This window comes from Plectrocnemia conspersa, unplaced genomic scaffold (genome assembly GCF_051122295.1).
Source record: "Plectrocnemia conspersa isolate PC_06_02 unplaced genomic scaffold, ASM5112229v1 ptg000014l, whole genome shotgun sequence".
NCBI classification, from domain to species: Eukaryota; Metazoa; Arthropoda; class Insecta; order Trichoptera; family Polycentropodidae; genus Plectrocnemia; species Plectrocnemia conspersa.
Window position 1 is genome coordinate 12,146,050 of NW_028277178.1, and position 13,261 is coordinate 12,159,310.

Below are 13,261 nucleotides of genomic sequence, written 5' to 3' on the forward strand. Positions count from 1 at the left end.
CAACAGTATATTTATATTTCTGATAATAAAATAAAACTATTATTTTTAAATATTATCACCGTTAAAATTTGTTTTTAAAATTTATCTCCCGATTAACCACTTATAGCTCTATAAACTTTTTATATTACATAGCTGGTATATGGTGACTATAGTTCGTCGTTAATATATTTAACGATTCATATTATGAGTAGATAAATCTTTATTTTGAATTATTTTAACCAGATTCTAGTTAGATTCTGATAATATATTAAATTTTATTGTTTAGAATAAATATATAAATTAAAATGCTTATTTTAATTTATTTATGTTTATATTTACAAATTTAAGTTCATTGTTGTTTAATAATATAAAAATCTTATCTATTGGGGTAATACCGAACATATTAAAATACATTGATTATAAATTATAATATGGTAAAACATAGATTATAGGTTAAAATAGTAGTTTTTTTAATAGTGGTGAATGAAATGCAAAAAATAATATGTATTGATTTTTATTATATATATATGAAGGTTAAATGAGAGTAATAGTGATTTATTTTTTGAAAATAATGATAAAGTGATTGTTACGGAGCAGTTTTCCCTGCGTTCAGGGAAAACTGTGTTTGTTTACATGCGTCCATTCCGTGCGTTGGGGAAACGCACGGAGCGCGAGATGGCAATCTAATCGTCAGGTACATTAACCAAATTACACTTCATGGATTGGCTGGAAGAAAAGTGAATTCAAATCTTCTGACAGATTTGGTCGAAGGTATGTAACGAAACTGTTTACATTTTATATTTTTCCCAATGTGGAGTTTTCCGCGCGAATCTCCTCGTGCGTCGCGAGCGTTGACCGATTTTTCTCGGCCAGTGCATCCGTTGCAACGAGCGGCGTTTTGTTTTGATGGCCCGATTTTTGGGCAACGAACTATCGAGTACGCTTTCCCCTCTCTTTGTGTTTTGCCTCATTTGCGCATGTTTTAATTGATGAAAGTGAATTCGGGGATGCGGTTGCTGCGAGAGATGGGGAGTGCATAGCGCAAGGCACCTGGCAGATATTGATTGAGGGCTCGAAGGTAGTAAATAAAGGGCGCGTTCATTAGGGAGGCGAAATAGGGAGGTGACCGGTTAAATTTCCGCATACGAAATTTGAACGGTGCACTTCGGATGCTGCGCGCTCTTCTATTCAGGTCAATATCCCATTCTGCCGTTGAGCAATACTGCGATACGCAACTGCGGCGCGCGCTCGCGTTTTCCTTACGCCGAAAAATCCCCTAGAATCACTTCTTCTTGTTCTTCATATTCAATGAAAAATAATTTTCTTTTTCAATTCAAATTACCCGCTATTTAGTTTGTAACATATTAAAATGTACTTTTATTTATTATTTATCACTCTGAATTAGCTTATTTTTAAAGTTAACAATATGACTTGATATTAATATAATACATTTAAAAAAACATATAATTATAATTTTAAATTGTGCCGCGTGGTGGCGCTAGAGTAAGCATTAGTAAAACTAGCGAAAAGCAAAGTTTTGTTTACATATTTTTATTTGGAAAACAAGCTATTATTTTTTTCATTACTTTATTTTATTAATATAAAATAAATTTAGATCATCGTGACCTAAAAGGTTCAACGCAACGGGTCACGATGGATAAAAAAAATATATGGTATATACGAGGGGTGACCCAAAAGTAACGAGACTCTGGCTGTGGAGGGGAGGGACGTTAGGTGAACGAGTTCTGAATGATGAGGTGTTATAGAAGGAACCAGTATGAGTCAGTATGCGACGTTTTGTCGTCGTGAGAGCATCTATTCGTGTATAGATTTTTTTTAGCAAAAAAACTTTTTCCCCTTTGGGAAAAACGAGAGATGGCTGAAGCTCAAGACCAACGCGCGGCGGTAAAATTTTGTTCTCTGTTGAAGAAAATGGCATCGGAAACTCTTGTAATGTGTCCTTACAAAAATGATGCTTTAAATAAAGCTCGAGTTTGGTTTTCACGGTTTAAATGGGGCGAAATGGCGATTGAAGACTTACCTCGTTCCGGACGCCCCTGAACTTTATGGACTGATGACAACGTTGAAAAAATTAACACCCTCGTCCGTGAAGATCCTTCTACATGGAGGTTTTGAAAAGGTTGATAGAGAGAGAGAGAACTGTTTTGAACAATGGAAAAATCGTTTGGACCAATGCATATTGGTCAATGGAGAGTACCTTGAAGGTGATCAAAATTTGGTGTAAAAATATTAAAAAATAAAAGAGTTATAAAGAAAGTCTCGTTATTTTTGGGTCCCCCTCGTATATGAAAAAAATATAACGTAAAAAATGAAATGATGTGAAGTGGACCACCTCCTCGAAGATGACATTAAATTGATTATTGGACGTCCTGCCTCTAACGGACTCGTCAGAAGAGGACGGCAACGGTTAAAATTGTTGCCTCGCTTTCATTTGGCAGCAATGTTCATATTACGTTGTAACCTTACAGGCGTGAACGCAATGCGTTACAACGAGATAAATCAATGAGACAAACAATACATACAAGAAAGTATTAACCACCAGACTGAAAGTCTGGTAATCAGTGACATCTATACAATTACTTAAAAAATATTATGCATTATAATTTACAACCAATAAATGTCATTTTACAGTTAAAGTCGGTTTTCAGTAATAGAAAATCTGTATAAATAAAAAAAATAGTTAGCTGCAGATACCTGAACCCACGGCCTCTGGGTTGTCGGTCCAGGCCTTACGGACTACGCTATTTCGACCTAATAACCTAATATCTCCTAGGAGCTCTAACTTTTAAAACCAAATTAATACTGCAAATATCAAGTACCCTTTTAATAGCACTTCTTGCTATAACGGAATTTTTTAATTATGGTTTTTTATGGTAATTATTAGTTTCGACTTGCGGTACAAAAAAAAATCATTATACAAAATTTGTACATATCAAAATTATTGCTTGGTTATTTTTTTATTACGCACTTTCTCGATACAGCGAGGTATATTGAAAATACTACGACGATTTGAAATGCGCGCCAGTCATTCTCAAACTTGCTAATCGATTAATCGCCAGTGTAGCGTTATCTTTGCTTCGGCCCGAATTTTATTTTCGGTGACGTTGATGCGCTATGGGACAGTAACGGCGGGTGTCCCAGATTTTTCGATGCGTCCGGTGGCCTTATTATGTGCATATCGTTCGTACACTTTGGACTCGTGCATATTTTAGCTAAATTTATATGTGACACAAGAGGCGCTCGAAACAAAATTGCGAGAAAAATGTATTTTTCTCACTGAAAATTGTAACACTACGGAATATATGCCTCATTTTAAGATTTAATGTAAATTGGATATTTCTATAATTATACGTACAATACAAATTATACAGATGTTTGAAACCCCCACAATATTTGAAAGTCATTTATCGTTTTCGGGACCCGCAAACATTGCATGATTAAACTTGTTGGTTGTCATTTATAATAAGAAGAGCTTTTAAAGGCATAAGACTACCACTTATGCAAAATCACCTTATTTATAGCAATTCATCTATTTATAAGCTATTATTTATGCTTTTGCAAATACGAATATGAATAATAATAATTATGAATCTTATGACTTTTTAGTCATATTCGTAGTTAGCACTGATTTCACGAGCGGTTTGATAATATGGTATTTTATATCACCACGCCTCCATTATTTTTTAGTAAATCGCAACAAATTATAAACAATCAAAAAGTAAATGATATATACCACTAATAAGAGAAAAAAATACATTTTTTGCAACAACGTAATATATTGTTTGTAACCATATTCATAGTGGATATTGTGGATTTCAAGAAATAAATATAATATAACAATATTTATTTTGATAAACCGGGATTTTTTAATATTTACGTTGCCTCAATGATATTCTTGTATTTATTTTCAGTATCCCGATTCGTTTATGATTTGGTTCATATTTAATTAGGCGAAGTGCTATTCAAGCATCTTCTGCAGCTTATTAGAAAGCGTTTTTTCGTCGGAGTTTGCATGTTGAAATGTAGGTCTACTTGCTCTTATGCGCGCCTAGAGAGAAAATCTCATTTTGGCTATTATGCAGCCGATGGGAAATGTCCATTTTCGTCACGAGTGAAAGCTCCGTGCATGCTGTGCGTTAGGTATGCCATTCAAACTCCAAAAAACTCACTGCAGCTGCCATTATATTTTATAGCCGAGCTATTCGGAGCTCTCAAGGGCCTAGATAGAGAGTGAAAATGTGTTTGTTTGAACACGCTGTCAATGTCAAATTCGCGAGCGCGTCTTTCGTGTGAAATTGTTTGACATGTGTGTTGTCTTAGCGCTGTGACTAATGTGGGTATAGAATTTGTGCAATCCAAAGTATGCAGATAGCACCTGCGTCAATTGTCGGCGTTGTGTAATGTCAGCGTGGAAGTTAAACATCGAAAGAGGAGATGGATGCATTTTTAGAGAAATCGTCCGGATGAGCTAGTTAGCTATCTGGCTAATAGAAGTGCGTGGGAAACTGGGCGATTGTGAAAGATCTTGCGCTGCGATGACAACTGGAACAGCGGTGTGGGGTGACCGTGGTTTCGCCGGGAACGCTTTTGTGTGCGCGTTTCGCTTATCTGAGATTAGATGGTCGCTCAGATATGCACTAGGTAACCGAGTAGAGTGGGTTTAGATACACGTGGTTTGTTCTGCCGTTTTTGGGAATCGATCACTATTACCAACAAATGTTAGTCTGAATAACAATATATTTGCATTACACATTTCGATTAAATATCCATTATTTTTTTAAAAAGTAGTTGAACTTTTTCGTTATACGATTTCTCCCAGACTCACAAGACCCCTAAAATATTTGTAAATTGCGCTATTCATACATATATTGTTTTCGTGGGGTTGTAAGCATAGCGGGGACTCACTGGAATGTATAGAATGCAAATTGCACAAATTATATTGTTAGCAAGGGGAATGGAGTGGTATAATAATAACACTACTAGCACACACACACAACATAAATAGGCACAAATATGTGATAAACCCGAAATAACCGAACAATATTTCGATTATGTTGATGTAGATCATAGTAGAAGTAGATGTTTTAAAATAACTGTACAAGATTTTTACTAAATATTTTTTTTTTACAATATTCTACTACATATTTTAGTACATAGCTTGATATAGAATAGCAACTGATTGATTACTAAATAGATAAGATTCATAATACATATTCAATTTATTGATGATTCGATTTAATTCCTATTTTTGTGCTCAAAATTATAGTTATTTTTATTATTTTAGTGATATTTTCAATAACTGTTATTAGTTTTATTGAGCATTATATAGCTATATGTGTGCTTCGTCAATATAAGGTACTTAAAAATAGATTTTATATAATATTTTTTATCAACGGAGCACTAGATTTTAGGAAAATGTAACTTTTGCGGTACCCTTATTTCTGAATGTAATATTACAGTTATGTAACGTTTAAATCTTACTTTACTAAAAAATATTTATTTTTCTGTATCATTTAATGATATAAACAACTAAAACTGGTTTAGTTTCATTTCAAAATATGGCAATAGAACTTTGTCTAGTTTTAGGCATCTATGAATTTGTTGTAATTTGGAATGAGAAAAATAAGATTTTTAAGTACTTATTTGTGACTTATAGTCTAACTCAGATTTTTCTTCAGAAACATATTATAAAAGCTCAAGCACGTGTTGCTCTTTAGCATTTATTTAGTCACTCCAAGTTCGCGGAACGGATGTTGTAACTATTTATAATTTGGGGACGAATTACCGGATAGGGGAATATTATATTGAAATTGAAATCATATTGTGGCAGTTCAACGAATTCATTAAAATATAATTTTAAATATCTAGTTACATATTATTTATCTATTTCTATCGAAAACTATTTTTTTTGTTCTTAAAAATACCGTCGCATTTACACATTTTTAGCAATTTACATTATAACAATATTAGTGTTTATTCTGAATATTGTAAACTGACATTGCCACTAGTCTAAGTTTAATGTCTTCATTGTCATCATCATCATCATCATCATCATGGCGCTACAGCCCAGAGTGGACCTTGGCCTCATCCACGATTATTCTACACCTCGTTCTATCCCGGGCCACGCTGTACCAGTAATTTTATTCGACTATTTTTATTGCTTCATATAATTTATTGGTTTCAAATAATCACTCGCATTACACGAGAATCGTTTAAAAATATAAAATTAGTAAGTGAAGCACTTAACTGCACTTTATGAGAGCTTATTTAGTTAGTTATTGAACGCTTTTTATGAATATATCGTTCATATTTTAAATTAAAAAAATATATTGAAATACCTTTCAAGCCATTGCAAGGTTGATATTTTCTATTTTAGAGTTGCCAAAACAAGAAAAGTTCAGTTAGTTAACAGCAAATAAAGCGGACACGCTCAACAAAACGACGGCGCAGGACAAATGGAAGATGGTCTTCTGGGCGATACAATACTAATGCAATGTTTATTGTATTGACCAGTTAATTAATTAATTAACATAATTAAAATACTAGTAATATTTTTTAGAAATGAGTTAAAAGATAAACATATTAAACGGTCTTAACAAGATATGTATATAATACATATTTTTACTTATAATTTATGTATAATTAATCATAAAATATAATATTTTTTATTCAAGAACTTCTGTTCCCGATATCATAAAATATTTCGGCTAAAGACGGTGATTTTAATATAGATACCTATCCCCAAATATACATGTTTATTGTAGAATTTCCAAAAATCGCATATTTTACAGTTATATATTTAACCCTTAAATACACGGTATTGCAAATCTGCAACAATTTATTTAAGCGCTAATAACTTAGTCTACGTTCAATAAAGGAACTCTATTGCATAATGTTACATATGTGTAACAAACGCCGAGCCATTGTGTTTTCAAATTATTCCGATAGACGTGTCTGTACGCGTGATAATGCCATTTAAAAAAAAATATTGGGTGCAAATGTGTCACATTTTTGGGAATTTCAACATTTGTTTTCATTGGTGCCAGTGGATATAAAAATAAATAAAATTAATTTATATACTCCATAAAGGTTAGTCTACTAGTTTTTATTTATTTTTGATTTTTATTTTTTATAATAGTTGTCTAAAATAAACAAGACACTGGCTCATATTGACCAAGAGGATGTAAAATGCCGAAATGCAAATGAAATTTCACAAACAATGTGGGAAAAATGTGGTGTGGTATGTTTTAATAAGAAGAAAAATTGTTTTAAGAATTTTCACTTATTATATTTTTTGTATATTTTTATTTTTAATATACTTTATTCGCGTTCTGCATGATGTTGCATATTTACAACAAGCATTTTTTTTGTAAATATAATCCACAAATAAGCGTATATATTTAAAAAAATATTTTTGCCGTCATTTCAACCTAATTTTAGTATAATTTTTTTTAATTTGGAAAAATCATGCATTTAAGGGTTAAAACTATTTACATAGGATAGTTTCAATTACCCTGAACTAGCGCTCAGTATCAGCAAGAAAATAAGTATGTATATTTTTATGCTTGGGTTCTGTTTTATGTGATCATTGTTAAAAGTACTAATTTAAGTCACCCTGGATAATTCAGCAATATAAAGTCAAAGAGACTGCTTTTAAAAATCTCTCAATAAATTAAGAAGAATCTTTTTTCACGATCGAACGATTCTGGCTTTACTTTTAACTAAGATTATGATATATATTTGCCTATTTGTTTTTGAACTAATCTTTGAAAATCTCTATCCATCTTTGCTCCTTTTTAATTATTATAATCAACAGGAAGATTTTTATCCCAGTCCCTTTTAATGATAAAATATTTTGGTTTTTAAATCATCAAAAGTTTAACTTTATGAGTTCCAGATGCGTTTCCATAACATACGACTGTATTACGCTCTTTCGATTATTGTCATTAAAACAAATTTATTAAAATCACTGATAATTTAAAAACCGGATAATAGAGAGTACAATGTATATATTCGACAAAAATGTGATATACTCCTTAGTTAACACGTTCTTGCTCTGTGTTATATGGTGGTTCTAGAAACAGGCATGATATTTATTACTGCCTTTTATACAAATCTTTACTCATGGCGCTTCAGAGGTTTTGCGTCGAATGACCAAAAAAATTGCCACCATGAATACATCAAAGGTGAAATAACCCGTTTCAGGTGAATCGAGCACGGAATTAACGACAAAGAGACCGTATCTCATTAAATCCGTCTATGCACGGCAGGATTGCGGGCGGTGTTTAGGGGGCGTCGGGAGATGCTCGGGTGGTTGTGATTTGATATCCCTATCTATCTACACACTGTGATGCGCAGCCTCCCGAAGCCCGGGTGGCACATGTACACGGCATAATTGTTCGCGTGTCTCCCTTTGATTCGGGATCGTGTGCGATATCGATTTTTTCCGTAATTTTCATTGTTTCCCCAAAAGCTTGTGCGTATGTGCGTACGTCCCGGGGGCTGCTCGTTCGATGGACCCAAATTAATCGGGGTGGTCGGCCCGGGAACGCGAGCTTTCTCCTCGTGTGCCACCCGAGCTTCCCGTTTGTGCAGTCGGGTGGGTTCGGGTGGTTTCCGGGACGCGTGTCGCACCCCTGGCGGCGACATCAAAGCCGCTTTGCATTTTGCACGCAGTTATCGAGCGTACCCCTGGAAACACCCGGGCGAGCGGGGGCTGTAACGATCCGATGCACAATCCTGCCTGGGTGCATGTGCAAGTGCGCATGACTTTTTATGATTTGATCAGTAGAACGTGCTCAATACTCGACGCACCCATTGGTTATGTCCAATTTAACGCATCAATACTACAAATTAAAGAACCCTTCGATGCACTATTGCAGTCATGCATAATCGCTGTAAATTAATATTTATTATTATATATTTTTTTAAATTAAAACCACCGACACCAATGCTTCACTATAATAACAACAAATAATACATAGCATATAAGAAAGAAAGAAATACAAAATATTACAATTTAATGATACGAGCAATACCAGCTCCTCATAACTGACATTAAATACAATTAATGTTCAATGCCAGAATGGAACTTAAAATTTTCTCTACCCCCCTTAAAAAACTACTTTTCTGAATAGTTTTTTTTAATATATTATATATAAAAAAAATAATTTAAATAAATAGCAAACAAATACCACAAACATAAAAACATTAACAATATAATTTATATAAATAAAAGACAATGTTCGTATGTGTGTACTGTATAGACTCAAAAACAACTAGATAAATTTCGCTGAAAAATTCACTGTTTATTCTTATTAATTCCAGAAGTGTTTAGAGAACGGTTTCAATGAAATCCGATTGCTGTTTTTATAGTGTTAAAAATCAGTGTTACAGAGAGACAAACTTTGAATGTAAAGTGAAATTCATTGTTTTTACACTGATTTTTGCTCCTCAATAGCTCCTCAAATCATCGCCATTGCATTTTACTTAAAGATTATCCCAGCAGCAGTATAAGTTATTAACTTTATCAAAAGCAATTTTTTCATTTAACTTTAAAAAATATTTAATATTTTTTTTTATTAATATTAAAACATTTCAACTGGTCTTCATGACTAACAGATAATTTTACTTTATATTTAATAATTTATTTTTAAACACCATATTCTCTCATTAGCACCCAAAAGTTTTCTGTTCTACACTAATACTAAATGAGATTCACCATGGATTCCTAGTCCTTTTATATTTGATATACATGAATTTGTATCGAATAACTCATTGAACATAGGGCAAAAATCACACTACAGTTGGATTTGAAAAGTCTTGAAATATTCTGGTTTCCCTTGAGAGTAGCCTATCATCGTCTTGCGAGGCGAGCTATGGCAGTTTTAATACAGTCGCAACAACGTATCTATGCGAATTGGGATTTTTAACGTATTAGTTAATGTTCTTATTTTAGATAAGCAGCCTTCACACTGTCATGCTTCAAAACTAAATTATACTAAATAAAAAGAATAACTTTCGTAAAGCATCTATATTTTAAAAAAGGATTCATTGCTTTCATCTGACTGGTAAAAGGGTTTGCAGTACAGAAATAGTTATGAAATCCTGATTTAGAGACGTCAACAATTAGATGTTTATAATACGCAATAACTATACAATAAGTATTGCATAAAAAACATAATATACAGACAGAAATTAGCGTCATACATTTGCTAATACATTTTTATGTAATTATTATTTTTTATAGTAAATATAATCCACACTAATAATTAAATACGTAATAACTTCAATATCAATTCGCGGAGTCTTGATGAATATCGTAACAATTTCATATCTCATTCGTCAGATGCAAATAGAGTCGCCGGCATATAAAATATTTAGTATTTTTCTTTGTCCTCTATATTTTACCCAAAAATAAAAGTAGATGTAAAGAGATAGGATGAAACAAATATTCCAATTTAGAGCCCTATAGCGAAGTACAATAACGAAGCTGACATAGAAGAAAAAGGCATTGAATGGTCTGAATGCAATTCTATTACATCAAAGCAAAAAGGACTCCCTTGCGACGCCCATTTATTTTGGGATATAATGCTAATGGGGAAAACGTGGTTTAGAGGAGATAAACTAGCCATATATAATACTTGATTAAGATAAATAAATTTTTATATTGCCACAAAAATTATTCAACCTCTATATGAGATGCTCATACAGCACAATACTTTGAAATTTAATATCGAATGCAAGTGCTTACATTTTCGGTAGGTTCTGGAGGGTGGGTGGAGATGGGTCGAATCGGAGTAGGAGTGGGGTGTCGCTGATTACCCTCGCTGTTGACGTTCAACCTTTGTGTGGAAATGCACATTGCCGGCGGCCAGAGAATTAAACTGGGTTCGAGCCGAACCACTCTCGAGAGATAACCCATCCGAGTATTGATCGCTAGCGAGCGTGCGTGATAAAATGAACTGTAGTTGCAATCTACGTTGCAGAAGCAAAAGCGTTTCGAAATACTCGGGCAATCTGATAAATAATCGTGACGCAATTAAAGACATTAAATTGTATATGTAATAAATATAATATTGTAGTACTATTATAATAATTATATTGACGTATTCAATTGTTTATAATTTTAAATGCTAGTAACTGTAATAGTCTAAAAATCACCTCATAATTTTGTTTTATATCTACAAAACATAAGAATGTTAAATGCTCTCAATGTTTAAAAAATCTATGCATATGTATAACCTAAATCTTGACAAAGCTAAGATGTAACACAAACTGGAGATTCTGGCATGCGAATTGTATTAACTAAAATACGAATAGAAAAACTCATCACTGTCAGAAAGACGTTGGATCATTTCCCTTATTCATAAAAAATACAATTTAATAGCATACGAAATATAACGTCTTGTTTATGACAGGTAAATGGATATTTTAAAGCTAGATTTATTTAAATTAAATTAAGACCATCGAGACAGGTTACCCCAATGCGTCACGACGATCAAAAACAATTCACTGTATTATTTCAATACACAAAAAATAATATATAAAAAGAAACATAAAATTATATGATACGAACCTGACATTAAACAGATCAATGTGTAATGACAGCGTATTAAGGAGCCGGATGGCGACAGGCATAGGCGAGTCGGCAAGTGCGGACATCTTAGTCCCAACGACCATCAAAAAAGGACGCGATCGTAGTTCACAAACCGGAATTCCTCGAAAATAGATGGATTTTCGATAGCACTCTTCAGTAGTTTGAAAAAATGCGAACTCAGCGAATCATATCCCAAAGCTCATAAAAGAAAGGCGCGGGGATATAGTGGGACGGCGGCAGCGCCGACGCAATTTTATTGCTTTTGACGTGAATTTTTGCCTTCTGAGAAATAATAATTGTTTTTGCGCTCTCATATTGACCAAAATTCGTGTTGAATATACTTTGACTAATACTCTCATATTAGAAGTATATAGTAATATTGGTAAGGATAGCTATCATATTTTTAAAACATAGTGTAATAACGAAATCCAGACAAACTATGGAGCAATATGTGAGATGTGTCTGTCTGTACTTATTCTTCCGCTTATTTTTTCATGAGAGATGAGTTGGCTTAGTTTGTATTTTGGACTCGACCTAATGCAAGTTTTAAAACTAGTTTTAGAACTTTCATTAGGTAATTTTTTTGAACAGCAAATAGACGTTTCGCAACTGTCAAATTAAGCTTCATAGCAATTTTAGCGCCTATTAGTTAAATTCAATTTTCGATCGTAGAAATAAATATTTACTGGTGAAAATGTATTTGGACTTTACTAGTGAAAATATAACCTTACCAAAATACATCAGATGTAAATAAATTATACTTACACACACCCCCGAGATAGAAAATATTTAGATGGCCACTCAGGCGATCGGTAACCAAAGGGTAGAATAACAATAATCACGTGTGCAGGGTAGAATGTATTGTTTAGCGCGCGTCCTTTCCAACCAAATAGTATTTTTACGGTACTGAGTGATTAATGTGTCGAGATGGATGTGCTATAAGGTAGTTCGTACAATATTTTTAATTATTAACGTAATTATTTAGTCATGAGAGATTTTTTCTATTGTTGTATTGTGTTTGGCTCCACTTTTATGACAGTCAGAAGACAGTGTTTATCCAAAAGCCAAGTAGCAAAAGCTACCTTAAAACTATGGCTTACTGTAACAAAAAATATTTTGTATATATGATAGGATTATGCATTACGATACTCCTAAATCTGGCCAAACAATAGCAGTAAGCTTTTGTTGTCATTAGCTGTATCGTTTGCACGAGGAAGTAAAAAAGGCCTGCACTTGTCAACAGAAATAGTCCTACGAAACGACAATGCGCGTCTTGATAACATCATGGAACTTATCTGAAAAGTTTTATATCATCCACCTCATTCTCGAAAACTTGCTCCTTTCAATTACTATTTATTTGGATGGATGCAACACTTTCTAGACGTAACATTTTTTTTCATTAAAAAATGATATTAATTTTCGGGATTTTCTAATATATTTTTAAAATATTCAAATTTAAGCAATCAATGTGAAAAAGAAAGAAGAAAAAGTACGTTTCTGGATTTCCTCCCATTGGTCCTGTATAGTGTATTAAGCATATTTAGCTCAGTGTTGTGGTATTTTTATAGCACCAGGACTTGGCTGGTCATTTACCAGCTCTGAAGATCTTATTATTGATTCACAAATACGAATTTCCATAGTTGTGCTTCACTCACTCCACAC

The 13,261-nt window shown here is 33.2% G+C and overlaps 1 protein-coding gene across 1 annotated transcript in view; it reads left to right on the plus strand.

Moving 5' to 3' along the window:
* The first annotated feature begins 620 nt into the window (after window positions 1–620).
* The window catches only part of chinmo (Chronologically inappropriate morphogenesis), a 267,710-nt gene continuing 255,069 nt past the window's right edge, over window positions 621–13,261 (plus strand). Inside the window, exon 1 of the mRNA XM_088203671.1 lies at window positions 621–750. The gene's annotated coding sequence lies outside the window, so the exon portion shown is untranslated. The remainder of the gene's footprint in view (window positions 751–13,261) is intronic.